We start from the raw sequence: 12,842 nt of genomic DNA, 5'->3' as shown, positions 1-12,842 counted from the left end.
CTAGGGTTGCCACATGGCTGGAATTAAAATGGCACCCGATCTCAATGTTATTAATTGGAAAAACAGATAAACATATATGGCTGGTATTTATTTATTTTGCAGAAATGGCAGCAACCCTATACTTATGCAGTAGTGCCTAACCACTTGTCCAGTTGTGTATGTCTGGTCCCAGCTATGGGTATAACTATAAGACTAAAGAAGACCCTGCAGTGGCTGGTGGCCCAAAAAGTAATAGGGTGTCTAAAGGGACACTAACTAACAGTTTCAATATATGTTTATGCAAAATTACTTATTTCTCTCATCATACACATGTAAATTCCTTTCTTCCATTTTAAACAAAAGATGTGTCACACATTCCTACTGTGTTTGTACGCCCCCTAGTGCCTATGAAGCAATGAGGAAAGGTGCTTCTTGTAACCCGATGTATATGTTCATTTATATAGTGCTACTGTGTGTATTCAGTCATGTACATTTTTACAATACAGGTAAAGTACAAACAGTGACATTACAACAAATAACAACAAATATGTAGTGAGGGCAGAGACACACCCTGCGATTCAGGGAGATTAGTCGTCCGGCTAGAATGTAAATCGCCGGCGGGATGGCTTCGTTTTCCGAAGTCATCCAAAGTTCCTTGTGAGGCAACTCTAGAACTAGAATGAAAATCGCCGGTGGGAAGGCAGGGGAGGCAGATTGGGGAGATAAGTCGCCCCCAGGATGAGGAGATTTGTCGCCGGGCGACCAATCTCCCCGAATCTCAGCATGTGTCTCTGCTCTGAACATGTTGCAGGGCAGGTATTGTGTATAACAGTCATGACTATGACTAAGGGAGTTTATTCCCGAAACGCGTAAGGCCATGTATCTCTGCAGAACCTTGCAATAAAAACCTGCTTTTACCCAGAGTGCCGTCCTCCTGTTAGTTTAGCATATGTTGGCAGTGGGGACGCTGTGGACTAAGCACCCGGGATACCCAGAGGAGCAGCCAAAGGGTGGTGAGTTCGGAGCGGTCCTAATTGGTTTTGATGATTAATTGTCAGTACTATTTGCGGGACTTGCCCAATAATGTTTCTACAGAAGGATGACTTCTTGGTCATAACGAAGAAGGAATTTTTGATGGGGATGAACAACTGGCAACTTGCACCCCATTTTCAAACTCAATTGTATCTGTTTCAATGCATCTGGTGTAATTGTGGAATATTCAATGCTGCACATGGTTGCAATGACATTTGAATTGTAGGTAAAAAAAAACTTGTGGTTAAAAAAACTGCCGACTTGCTGCTGTGCTGTGTATATAAGTAGTGCTATATAAATAAAACAATCATAAGTACATTCAAGCTTACTTATGGTCAGGGGCTATAATTTACTTGCATTCCTTATTGTAGTAAATGGGAAATCATAGGGCCTCATTTACAAAGTGCAGAATATAGCACAGAGAACAAGCAATGGGCACAAACCACAATTTTTTAACATTTGCACTAACCCACACCACGTTCACAAACTTTTGCAACCTGTGCTCCCACCATGAGTACAGCACTGCCTGCATTCGGCACTGTATCTATAAAGGGGGAGCTGGGGAGGCACATAACATTACAAATTTCAGAGACACATGTAGCACTGGAAGGCAGCGCCGTTTCTGACGCTCCTGCAATGCCGCCCCCCTCGCCGGCTTACCTGTCGGGAGGGGAAGCAGAAACACTATTGCGGAGAGCTCAATTGTGCTCTCTCGCAATAGTACAGCCGAATTTCCGGTTTAAAAAAAGGAAATTCGGCTCTTAAAGCTGCAGGAGCGGCTTTTTGCCGCCCCTGGAATCCTCTCTGGCACTGCCGCCTGAGGCGAGCAGCTCAGCTCGCCTAGTTGGCGGAGCGCACCTGCTGGAAGGGGCAGAATGCAGCAAGACCCTGGATGCAAACAGGGCTGGATTTACATAATGGGCACCCCTAGGTCCACTGCCATTCGTCCCCCCTGTTCCCTCCCCTTTATTTGTGCAAATTTTCATCATCTGGACCTGAACGATGGGGATTGGCGCATGAGAAATTTAAAAAATTATTGTATCTCCAGCATATCCCACTGTTTTTGAACCAATGTGGGTGTGGCTGGGCAGCATGCTGCCCCCCTAAAATCCTGCCGTCCTAGTCCCGGGCCTAGGTGGCCTTTCCACAAATCCGGGCCTGGATGCAAGTAAATATTGTGCCCCAAATATAGGGTATTTGCAAACGATAATAATTAATATAATAATAGTAAAAGTGGTAGAAAACTACATTAAAAGGAATGGGTTGTTGGTGAATGCTGAGAGTTGTATAGCCAGCCATGGGCTACTTTAAGTTCATCAATCACCATTCAGCTGTTTGTGACAAAGCTAAAAATAAGTTGTCTGGTTTTCTGGGGACTGTAGATTTATTTTAGCCTGGTACAAGTCATTCATGTATATTAGCCCATGTATTAATTATGTGTTATGACATTAGCTCTACGCTAGTTCTCAGCATCCAATCTATGGCTATCAGAGGAATTCTGGGGGTTTTAGTTCACCATCTGGAGGGCTGAAGGTTGCAAATCCTTCCGAAAACGAAGTCCAAAACCAACCCAGCCACAATAATAAACATTTGGCAACAGGTAAGTTTACTGATATTCCAACTAGGAGCATACCAGAATTTACCGTAACCAAAAAATATAAATTGATTACTAAAAAATTAATTGCTCAGAAGAATACAAGAATATAGAATATGTTTATACATGTTTAGCAGCACATACTCTGTAAACAAGACTGCTACAATTATTATGACCAGATAAGGGTATAGGTAATGAAGGAATACTGAGTTCTCCAGAAAAGTCATTGGTCTGGTCATCACCTAAGCCCTGACAGGAAGAAAAGATAGTTTAATCAAAAAAATAATAGTAAAGGTATGGAAACTAATATCCAAAATGCTTGGGACCTTGGGTTTTCTGGATAAGGGATCTTTTCGCAATTTGGATCTCCATACCTTAAAGGGATCCTGTCATCGGAAAACATGTTTTTTTGAAAACGCATCAGTTAATAGTGCTACTCCAGCAGAATTCTGCACTGAAATCCATTTCTCAAAAGAGCAAACAGATTTTTTTATATTCAATTTTGAAATCTGACATGGGGCTAGACATTTTGTCAATTTCCCAGCTGCACCTGGTCATGTGACTTGTGCCTGCACTTTAGGTGAGAAATGCTTTCTGGCAGGCTGCTGTTTTTCCTTCTCAATGTAACTGAATGTGTCTCAGTGGGACATGGGTTTTTACTATTGAGTGTTGTTCTTAGATCTACCAGGCAGCTGTTATCTTGTGTTAGGGAGCTGCTATCTGGTTAACTTCCCATTGTTCTTTTGTTTGGCTGCTGGGGGGGGAAAGGGAGGGGGTGATATCACTCCAACTTGCAGTACAGCAGTAAAGAGTGAGTGAAGTTTATCAGAGCACAAGTCACATGACTTGGGGCAGCTGGGAAATTGACAATATGTCTAGCCCCATGTCAGATTTCAAAATTGAATATAAAAAATCTGTTTGCTCTTTTGAGAAATGGATTTCAGTGCAGAATTCTGCTGGAGCAGCACTATTAACTGATTCCTTTTGAAAAAAATGTTTTTTCCCATGACAGTATCCCTTTAACTCAACTTAAAGCTAATGGAAATATTAAAAAGACCCAATAAGTTTGCCTCCAATAAAGATAAATTGTATTTTAGTTGGGATCAAGTGCAATGTTCTTTTTTATTAGATTGGCATCTATGGGAGATGGCATTCCTGTTAATTTGGATCCCATTTCTGTAGTATCAAAATAAAAGGTAACCTCATTTGGAGTTATTTTAGAGCTAGAGGCAGGTTCTGTGAGGCTTTTTGACTTGGGCTGGGACCATTCCCATAAATTCCTTATGTACCCTTAAGCAGTACACACAGCATGACCTAAATGTGTAATTTTTGTGCATATTCATTTAGTTAAGGAATATTTATGGATTTTGTTAATTCTTGCACTAAACTAGAAAAGGAAACAAATTTCACTTTCAATCTTACATGTATTGCACATATTATTCTTAGGGGCACATTTACTAAATTTACTAAGGGTTGAAGTGAATTTTCGAATTAAAAAACTTCGAATTTCAAAGTAATTTTTGGGTAATTCAACCATCGAATGGGCCAAATTTAAATAAAAAAAAACGTTTAAAAACGTTGACTTCGACACTTCACCATCTTAAACCTGCCGAATTGCTGTTTAGCCTATGGGGGAACCTCCTATAACCTATATGAGCCGTTGGCTAAGTTTTGAGAAGTCTAAGGTTTTTTGTAAAAACGATTAAATGGAACGATTCGAAGGATTTCATCGTGCGATCGAACGATTTTAATTTTAAGGAAAAAACCTTTGACTTCGACTATCATACTACACCTATTTGATAGTTGAATTTCGAAGTTTTTTCACTTCGAAATTTCAACCCTTGATAAATCTGCCCCTTATTGCTATTTTCCTCATAAGTGATATTTCCATAATTTGGTTCACAAAAGGATTGTTTTGCCACCAAAACAGGTCAAAGATATCTTAGTTGGCATCAAAAAGTACTGTTTTATTAGGAAATCATTTTAAAAAATGAGAATTATTTGCTTAAAATAATTAACATTTTTTAAAATGTTAATTATTTGCTTAAAATGGAGTCTATGGGAGATGGCCTTCCTGAAGCTTTCTGGATAACTGTACAGAGCTGATTATTTCCCTGTGAACAAATGGTCCTCTTTATGGGAGAGAGGGGAGTGCGTTTAGTTAAAAACAAAAATGAATTCAGTGCTTTATAATGGCAAAAAAATAAGGATAACTTCTGCACAAAAAGCAAAATAATTCAAAAATCACAAAGGATAAACAACGAAGAGCTGTCTCAGAATATCAGTCTCCATCATATTAAAAGTTAATTTTAAGGTGGCACCCCTGTGTGATCTTGTTATTCAGACAGAAAACACCAGAAGGGTCATTCATGACCCCAAGGGGGCACAATGGGCCCTCAGATCTGAGCCTCTGTTAGTCAATTCAGCCCTCCATGTGTATTAATAAATTGAACAAAATGTATATCACTAGACTAATACATAAACATAAATAAATAAAGTAACAAACACATTTAATATGTTATGGCCTAGAAGCCCAGGCTGATTATAAATTAGGGGGCATTTGGGGTAAACGCTTATTTGCTGCCCTTGATATTTTCGGCTATTATAGCAGTGTTTTCATATGTCTTTAAGCTTGCTATGATTTACTTTGAACAAATCATGGACCCTAAAGGTGAACTTAAACTGTACAACTGCTGCTTTTGTCAAATTGCACCCTTGAAACAGAATTCATTATTTGTTTTGAATATTGCTGTTCCACATGCCTTGTGGCTTGATTGCTTTCTCACTTTCTCATATCTCGTCAGGCAAGCAATCTGTGTGTGCTATCCAGTTACCCTTGGGGCTCTATGCCAGTGTTTCTAAGAATTTTTTATCTAAGGTTTGGCTACCCTTCTACATTGATGTTAAGGTGCCAGCCTTTTAAGTATATTGAACTGTTGCTCCCATGTTAACCCCAAGGATTGGCAGTAGTATTGCAAAGATTAGCAGAGGGACAAAGTTAGACATTAGGAATGACTACTGTAAGGAAAGTGATACTGTGGGAATAAAACAGACATCTGTATAATCCAGTCTGCCTCATGGTTCCTTACAAACAAGGCCCGGAGCCTGTTACACTCTTGCCTTAAACTGGCTTTTTCAGCAAGATTCTAACAGCAATAATTCATGCTTTCATCTAAGTATATCCAAAAGATTATCCATCTCAGCTATGAATAAAACATTTATTTATTCAATGTGCATAAACATAAAGAGAGAAACAAACACTGCAGAGAACTCTATGTAAATTGAAAGGATAATATATCAAAACCGAAAAATATACTGTTTCAAGAAGGCTAAACCAAAGGTTGTTTTGGCTGTATTTATCTAGGGCCTGGGATTTGTGTTTTTTAAATGACAAGACAAGACCCTAAAAACTTGGGGTTTGCATCTTAGGGTTTGCATCTTCTCCCTGTAGACAAACTCATGAATTGGCTTGGAGCATGGTGCACCTCCTATTCATATACACTTTTGGTGGTCAAATGATTACTCCTCGGTTTATGGTTACAGATTTGATATGTGACATTACTAAGGCTTATCATATAACCTAGGAATTGAATGGGCAATTTGAAGCATCCAAAGGAATCAGGGCTGCATTGGGAGGAGGGTACAAATTCTTCCCCTTTGCAGAGTTCAATACAAGTAGATGGCTATTAATAGTGCTGATGCTTGATGCTGAGTCCTTTAAAATGTTGCAGTTAAGGAGAACTAGCGAATGCCACTGCAAACCAACAGGAGGAACAATGTCTGTCTTTACGTTATGAAAAAAACAAATTTTTTTAGGGCACCCAGAGTCTACACAATGGACGCTCAGGTGCTGGGCTTCTTACAATGGTTGGAACATATTGTAGACATTGAAAACAAAAACACTAAACCATCATATAGGCATTTCTATTTAGCTTTGCAGTTATGTTTTCGCTTAATAAATGACCATAAATTCCAGTTGCTGCTGGGCAAGACAAGGGGACAATACATTTGTAAGTTTTTAACCACTTTAAACACGTTTTTACTAAAAATGTATTCCCATTGCGCCTTAAGCTATTTATTAAGAGAACCTAAAACCCATAGGATAAAACTATCAAGTGAGAGTTTGCTGAAATTTAACACATAGCACACTTGTTGACCTGATGGATAAAATTCACTTTAAAGGGGTTGTCCTCCTTTATTCTAACTTTAAGTATTGGCTAATTTTTAGCAATTTTTCAATTGGCCTTCACTATATCTTTTTGGGTGACTTTTGAGAAATGTTTTTTGTCCCTCTTTTTATTTCCAAAATGTTGGGAGGTATGATTTCATGGTTGTCTGGTGTGTAGTTTTGATGTGTAAATGCTGATGAGTGTGTATGCTGCTCATTCAGGCAATGGTATTTGAGACCATACAGTTGCACATTTCCTAGAAAACCTACACTGGGATATGATACTTATGCAGCTGCACTGTGAACTTTAAAAGAAGGTTAAGACATTGTCCATTAGGTGGCACTCCTGATTAACAGAATTTTTCCACTATTGCCTTCATTGAAAATGTTTATTTACAAAGAAGTTAAGTTTTGTGTACCGTGTTAGCCAGTTGAAATAGTTATTAGGTAAAATGTATGATATGATACATAACAAAAGTGGTGTAAAGGTGATAAGATGATAATCACAGCATGATTTCAGAACATTTCAGTTCCTTTTTCAAAGCTGATTACAAAGAAGCTTTGTGGACACACATATCTATATCTACATATATATATATATATCTATATATATATATATATATATCTATATATATATATATATATATATATATATATATATATAATTATACAGAAATTGTACATAAAAAAACAGTAAAACAAAAAGGAAAAACACATAAGCATAATTTGAATTGCAAGCAGTGAAATACAAATGGGGGGTGGGGGTTATGCAAAAGGGAATCCAGGCATCAAGATGTACAATACATTATATTTACTGTGGCACGTGGATATGTTCCATTGCTGCTGCATCCTGAAAGGGAACTTTTAATTTTAGGTCTAGAGGTTGTCTAACTGCCAGAAGAGATGGATCTGGAAATATGTTTCTCATCTTTTTGCAGTGTGCCCTGCAACTCCCTGGGAGTGAGGGCCTTTTGCTGTGGATTATAGGCTGTGACACGTGGTACCTAATTTGTCTCCCTTTTTTATTTTACTATAGAGATCAGTATCCTCTATAGATACTTTACTTTTGGAAAATTTGCATGTCTGCTCTTGCATTGTGCACTGGGCCCCCTAAAGATTTTTTGTTACACTGCTGCTGGTGACCTTGGTGATATGTTGTGGTGCATAATACTTGGGTTGTAGCCTCTGTTAAAGACTTTTATGCGGGTTCTGAGTTGCAGATCACTTTCTGAGATGTTAGAACAGATCCAGTTGTAGTGTAGGGCCTGGATATAGATGATGTAGTGATTAGTGTGGTACAGGTGGAAGCTGTTGTATATCAGGTATGGCAATTTGTCTATGGGTTTTTGATAATTTTTTATCTTTGATGTATTAGTTGTGTCTAGGAAGTGAATGTGGGTTGGTCTGAGTAATCTTATTTAAAGTTGATGGTGGGGTGAAGATTATTCAATAATTTGTGGAGTTCTTATAGAGTTAAATCAACAATCCTGTACAAGCAAAGAAATCCTAAGCATAACTTGAGCATCCAGGAAAGGAAGGCCATACAGTCCCTCAAGAACAACAAGGATATAAAAAACCAGCAGACAAAGGCGGCACAGTTGTTATAATTGATAACCCCAACCATTAAAGCCAATTAGACAGTAACCCCATAAGGACCTGTACCAAAGAACAAAGGATTCATAGCATCACAGACAAACCTAATAGACATTTGTGCCAGATACCAGTAAAATATGAACCTTATATATGTGTCCCAAGATTCATTTGTCTCCCTAGATTCATTCTATTATCTCTGGTATTGAAATTATAGAAAACATCAGGCTGAGTAGAACATATTCGATATCCTTAGGTAAGAAATACTGTAAGCTATTTATAGGACAACACTGATCTCCCAAACAAAGTACCAGACATAGGACCAGACATAGGGCACCATTTTGGCAATAATGGATGTGGAATCCCTGTTTAGTAACATACTCCACAAAAATGGGACAAAAGCTTCCAATCTATGTAGGTGGTAATGTACTGACCCAAACAAGAGGGGGGAAAGTATGTAACGTGAACCAGCAGCACACTATGTGAGTTATAGTTGTGCAAAAAATCTATTTATTTAGCCCAAAAACATACAAAAAGGGCAATGTTTCAGGTCGTCACAACCCTTTATCAAGCCTAATAATACCATATGCCAGACTCCCTTTAAAGTATTAGGGGGAGGTATGTACTCACACCCAACCGGGTGTACCTGTTGAAAAGCCATGTTGGGATGACATGATTGATCTGTGGTTTTTCTGAACAAATCTGTCTTTACCTTGGAGCCTGCGCTAGTCAGTTTAACATCAAGAAAACTTAGAGACATTTTGTCAAATGTACGTGTAAATTTCAATGTGTCTTCTATGTTGTTCAGGAAGTGATGGAATTTGGTCAAACTTTCTGACGTACCATTCCATAGGATCAACAGGTCGTCTATGTAGCGTATGTACAGAATACAGTGTTCTTGATATAATGAATTTTTATATACCAATGTCTCCTCACAAAATGCCATGTACAGATTGGTGTAAGTGGAAGCGACAGTTTCTCGCTGTTGAATATAATAATCATTGCCAAATAAAAAATAATTTTGATGTAGGACAATTTCTAATAAATCCAACATGAAGGTTTTTTGTAACATAAGACTTTTAAACCGGAATCGTGTGAGATGGGTGTGTAGAGGCTGGACACATCGAAGCTTACCAACAATATATTGTGTTCAGGAAGATGGAATGTGTTAAGGATATTCAATAAATGTCTAGTGTCCTTAACAAATGATTTCGTATTCTGTACAAGGGGTTGTAAAAGACGATCCAGAAAGATGGCCAAAGGACTTAATACTGAGTCAGTTCCCACAACTATTGGTCGCCCCAGGGGTCTTGCAAGATTTTTATGAATCTTGGGGAGTGTATATAATACTGGTGTGATAGTATCATCCTTAATTTTCAAGATCCTCATTCATTATGCCCTCATCTAAGCCACCATACACCTTATCCATGATGCACTGTTGTATTGAGAAATTAAAACGTAAGGCATTTTTTGGGCATGAATCCAATTTAAATCACAAAGAGAGATAATGCATGACAGAAAGAATTGCTGGATAATTAAAATATTGTAATTAAACCAGCAGATAAGGGTGGTGCATTGGTAGTCATGAATAAGGGATTCTATATTGATGAGATTCACTCGCAGGTGCAACAAACAGCTGTATACAAGAAAATGAATGCAAACCTCCTTATATCAATACAACAGTGTATCATGGATAAGGTGTATGGTGCCTTTGATGAAACTGGGTGGAATGATACAGCTCTTCGTAGCCAATCCTGGATGGGGCTTTCTGACTCTGTCAAAGACAGCCTGGTTAATTACCCTCCTTCATCCACTTTGGGTGACCTCATGAAGTTAGCCATTCAAATTGATAGGAGGCAAAGGGAAAGACCGGCTGAAGGCGGTACATATTTCCCTACTCAATGTAATACTGATGAATCACCAACTCCCACATTTCCTATTCCTCAGGTGGAATCCATGCAATTGTAGGCCACTCGTTTGTCCCCAGGAGGAGAGGGCCCAAAGGTGATCCCAGAGTCTGTGTGTATATTGTGGAGAGAAATATAATTTTTAGGGATGCACCGAATCCACTATTTGGAATTCAGCCGAATCCCCGAATCCTTCGTGAAAGATTCGGCCAATTACCGAACTGAATCCGAACCCTAATTTGCATATGTAAATTAGGGCTAGGAAAGGAAAAAGTGGAGAAAATTCTTCTTTTGTGACAAAAAATCATGTGATTTTCCTACCCGCCCCTAATTTACATATGCAAATTAGGATTCTGTTCGGCCAGGCACAAGGATTCGACCGAATCTGTATCCTGCTGAAAAAGGCCGAATCCTGGCCGAATCCCGAACCGAATCCTGGATTTGGTGCATCCCTAGTAATGTCCTTAAATATTGTCCTAAGAGGCCAGGAAGACTAAATGGAGAGGGGGAGCCCGGAGCTCCATTTGGGTCGAGAGATTTCCTCTCCCCAATTTGCCTCTAAAAACTTGGTACCTGTAGTTTTATCCTGGCCTGGTGTGATAAAAATACCTGTGCGGCAGGGTCGCCCGCCGCGCCATCGGCGAGGACGCCCGCCACATGCTCCAGCGCCGGCGCCATCTTTGATCCTTAGGGTGCGCGCCTCTTAAAGGTACAGGCACGCTGGCGCAAAATTTGAATGTATTTTAGGCCCATTCTGACTCCCAGCCAGTGTCCGTGATAGAATCTTGATTCTGGTGGTTCCTGAAGCCTTGTGCTGTCTGTTCCTGTGAAACTTATATCTGTTATTCTGGTTTTGATCCCTGCCTGTTCCTGACAATTCTGATAATCCGAATCCTGACTTTTGCCTGCATCTCGACTACTCTTTCTGCCTGACCCCATTTGTTTGATTACCCGGTTTTGACCCTTGCCTGCCTGACAATTCTTGATATCTGCCTGCCTCGACCCAGCCTGTTTGACGATTCCCTTGCCTGCTCCATTTGTACTGTGACCTTCGGCCCAAAAGACTCTGCTAACAGCCTTGTCCCTTTGCCAGCCAGAACATCTCGCCTTGTTCCCCTCGTTAAGTCCAGGTGGCACCCAAGTAAACTGAGGGATAATCCCGAAGCCCAACGGTGGTCACACTACTGGTGAAGCTGAGCCGAGACCAGGGTACTTGGCACCTGTTCTGGTATTGGGTACCGGTCGTGACACCTGGAGGTTTAGTTAAAATCTCAGCCTTGGTGGATTCTGGGGCTGGGGGAATTTCTTAGATGCTGCCTTCACAGAAAGGTACAATATTCCCCTTATTCCCCTTGCACCTCCTATGAGAGTTTCACCAATTGATATGAGCCCACTCTGGTCAGGTCTGGTAACCCAAAAATCCAGGGCATTGTCAATGTGTATTAACAATATGCATTGTGAGAAATTATCGTTTCACATTCTTGATGGTTCTTCATCTTCATTAATTCTGGGGTTACCCTGGTTACAGGAATACAATCCCCACATTGATTGGGTAACTGGGGAGGTTATTCAGTGGGGTTCCAAGTGTAAAGATTCTTGTCTAGTTTCTACTCAAATGGTGGCAGTTACTTCCCTAGAGGAACTCCCTTCTGTAACGCATCATTCAAAGACTCGTTCTGGGGTACATGGTCCCCTTTTGGCAGCTACGTCCACTCAAAAAAGAGCAGCCGATAGTCCTGTAGGAAGGAATCCAAATACCTGGGGCCCAGGTTTATTGGTCCATATCCTATTGTGGAGATTGTTAACCCTACCTCTGTCTGTCTCAAGCTGCCTGATATGTTTAAGTTAACTAACCTGTTTCATGTTTCCATGTTAAGACCTGCCGTACAGGTTCACCAGCAATCATGTCTCCACGGTTGGTAAAGGGTCATCCCGAATTTTTAGCCCAGAGACTCATTGAACTCTCGGCTTTTGAGGTTTCCTAACAGGTTTCCTAACAAGCCTGGGGGTTTAGTGGACTTAAGTGTATAGTAATGAGGATGATTATCAGAAACAATTCTGTGAAATGACAGCACGGTTTATGGAGAGAGGTTATCCACATAAGGTGCTTGAGAGGAATCAAGATAAGGTGCAGAGTAAAACTAGAGAGGAGCTATTATCTCCTGTTAAGAAGGATGTCTTTTGCAAGTAAATATTCCACAGCCAGTAGACATGAGGGAAATACTATTCATTGACACTGACATTATTTTGCAATCATGTCATCCCAACAGAATGGCTTTTCAACAGGTAACCCCTGTTAGCATATAAAAGCGGTAAAAATCTGAGGGATCAACTGGTGAAAGCTGACATTGGAGGTAAAACATTATCAAAACAGCACTTTCTACAAAACCCTAAATTTGGCACATTCCCAAGCTTACACTTTTTGAATTTTTCTGCAACTTTTGCATTACTTCATGTACTTTTTTTTATACTTATTTGCAGCATGGACTTTTGACCTTCAATGGACTTTTTCATGAATTTCCACATTTTGCGGACTGCAAATAAATTTGTGAAATTGCGTGGAATTTTTTTT

The sequence above is a fragment of the Xenopus laevis genome, chromosome 3L (assembly GCF_017654675.1).
Source record: "Xenopus laevis strain J_2021 chromosome 3L, Xenopus_laevis_v10.1, whole genome shotgun sequence".
Taxonomy (NCBI): Eukaryota; Metazoa; Chordata; class Amphibia; order Anura; family Pipidae; genus Xenopus; species Xenopus laevis.
Note: the sequence above shows the minus strand (reverse complement) of the source record.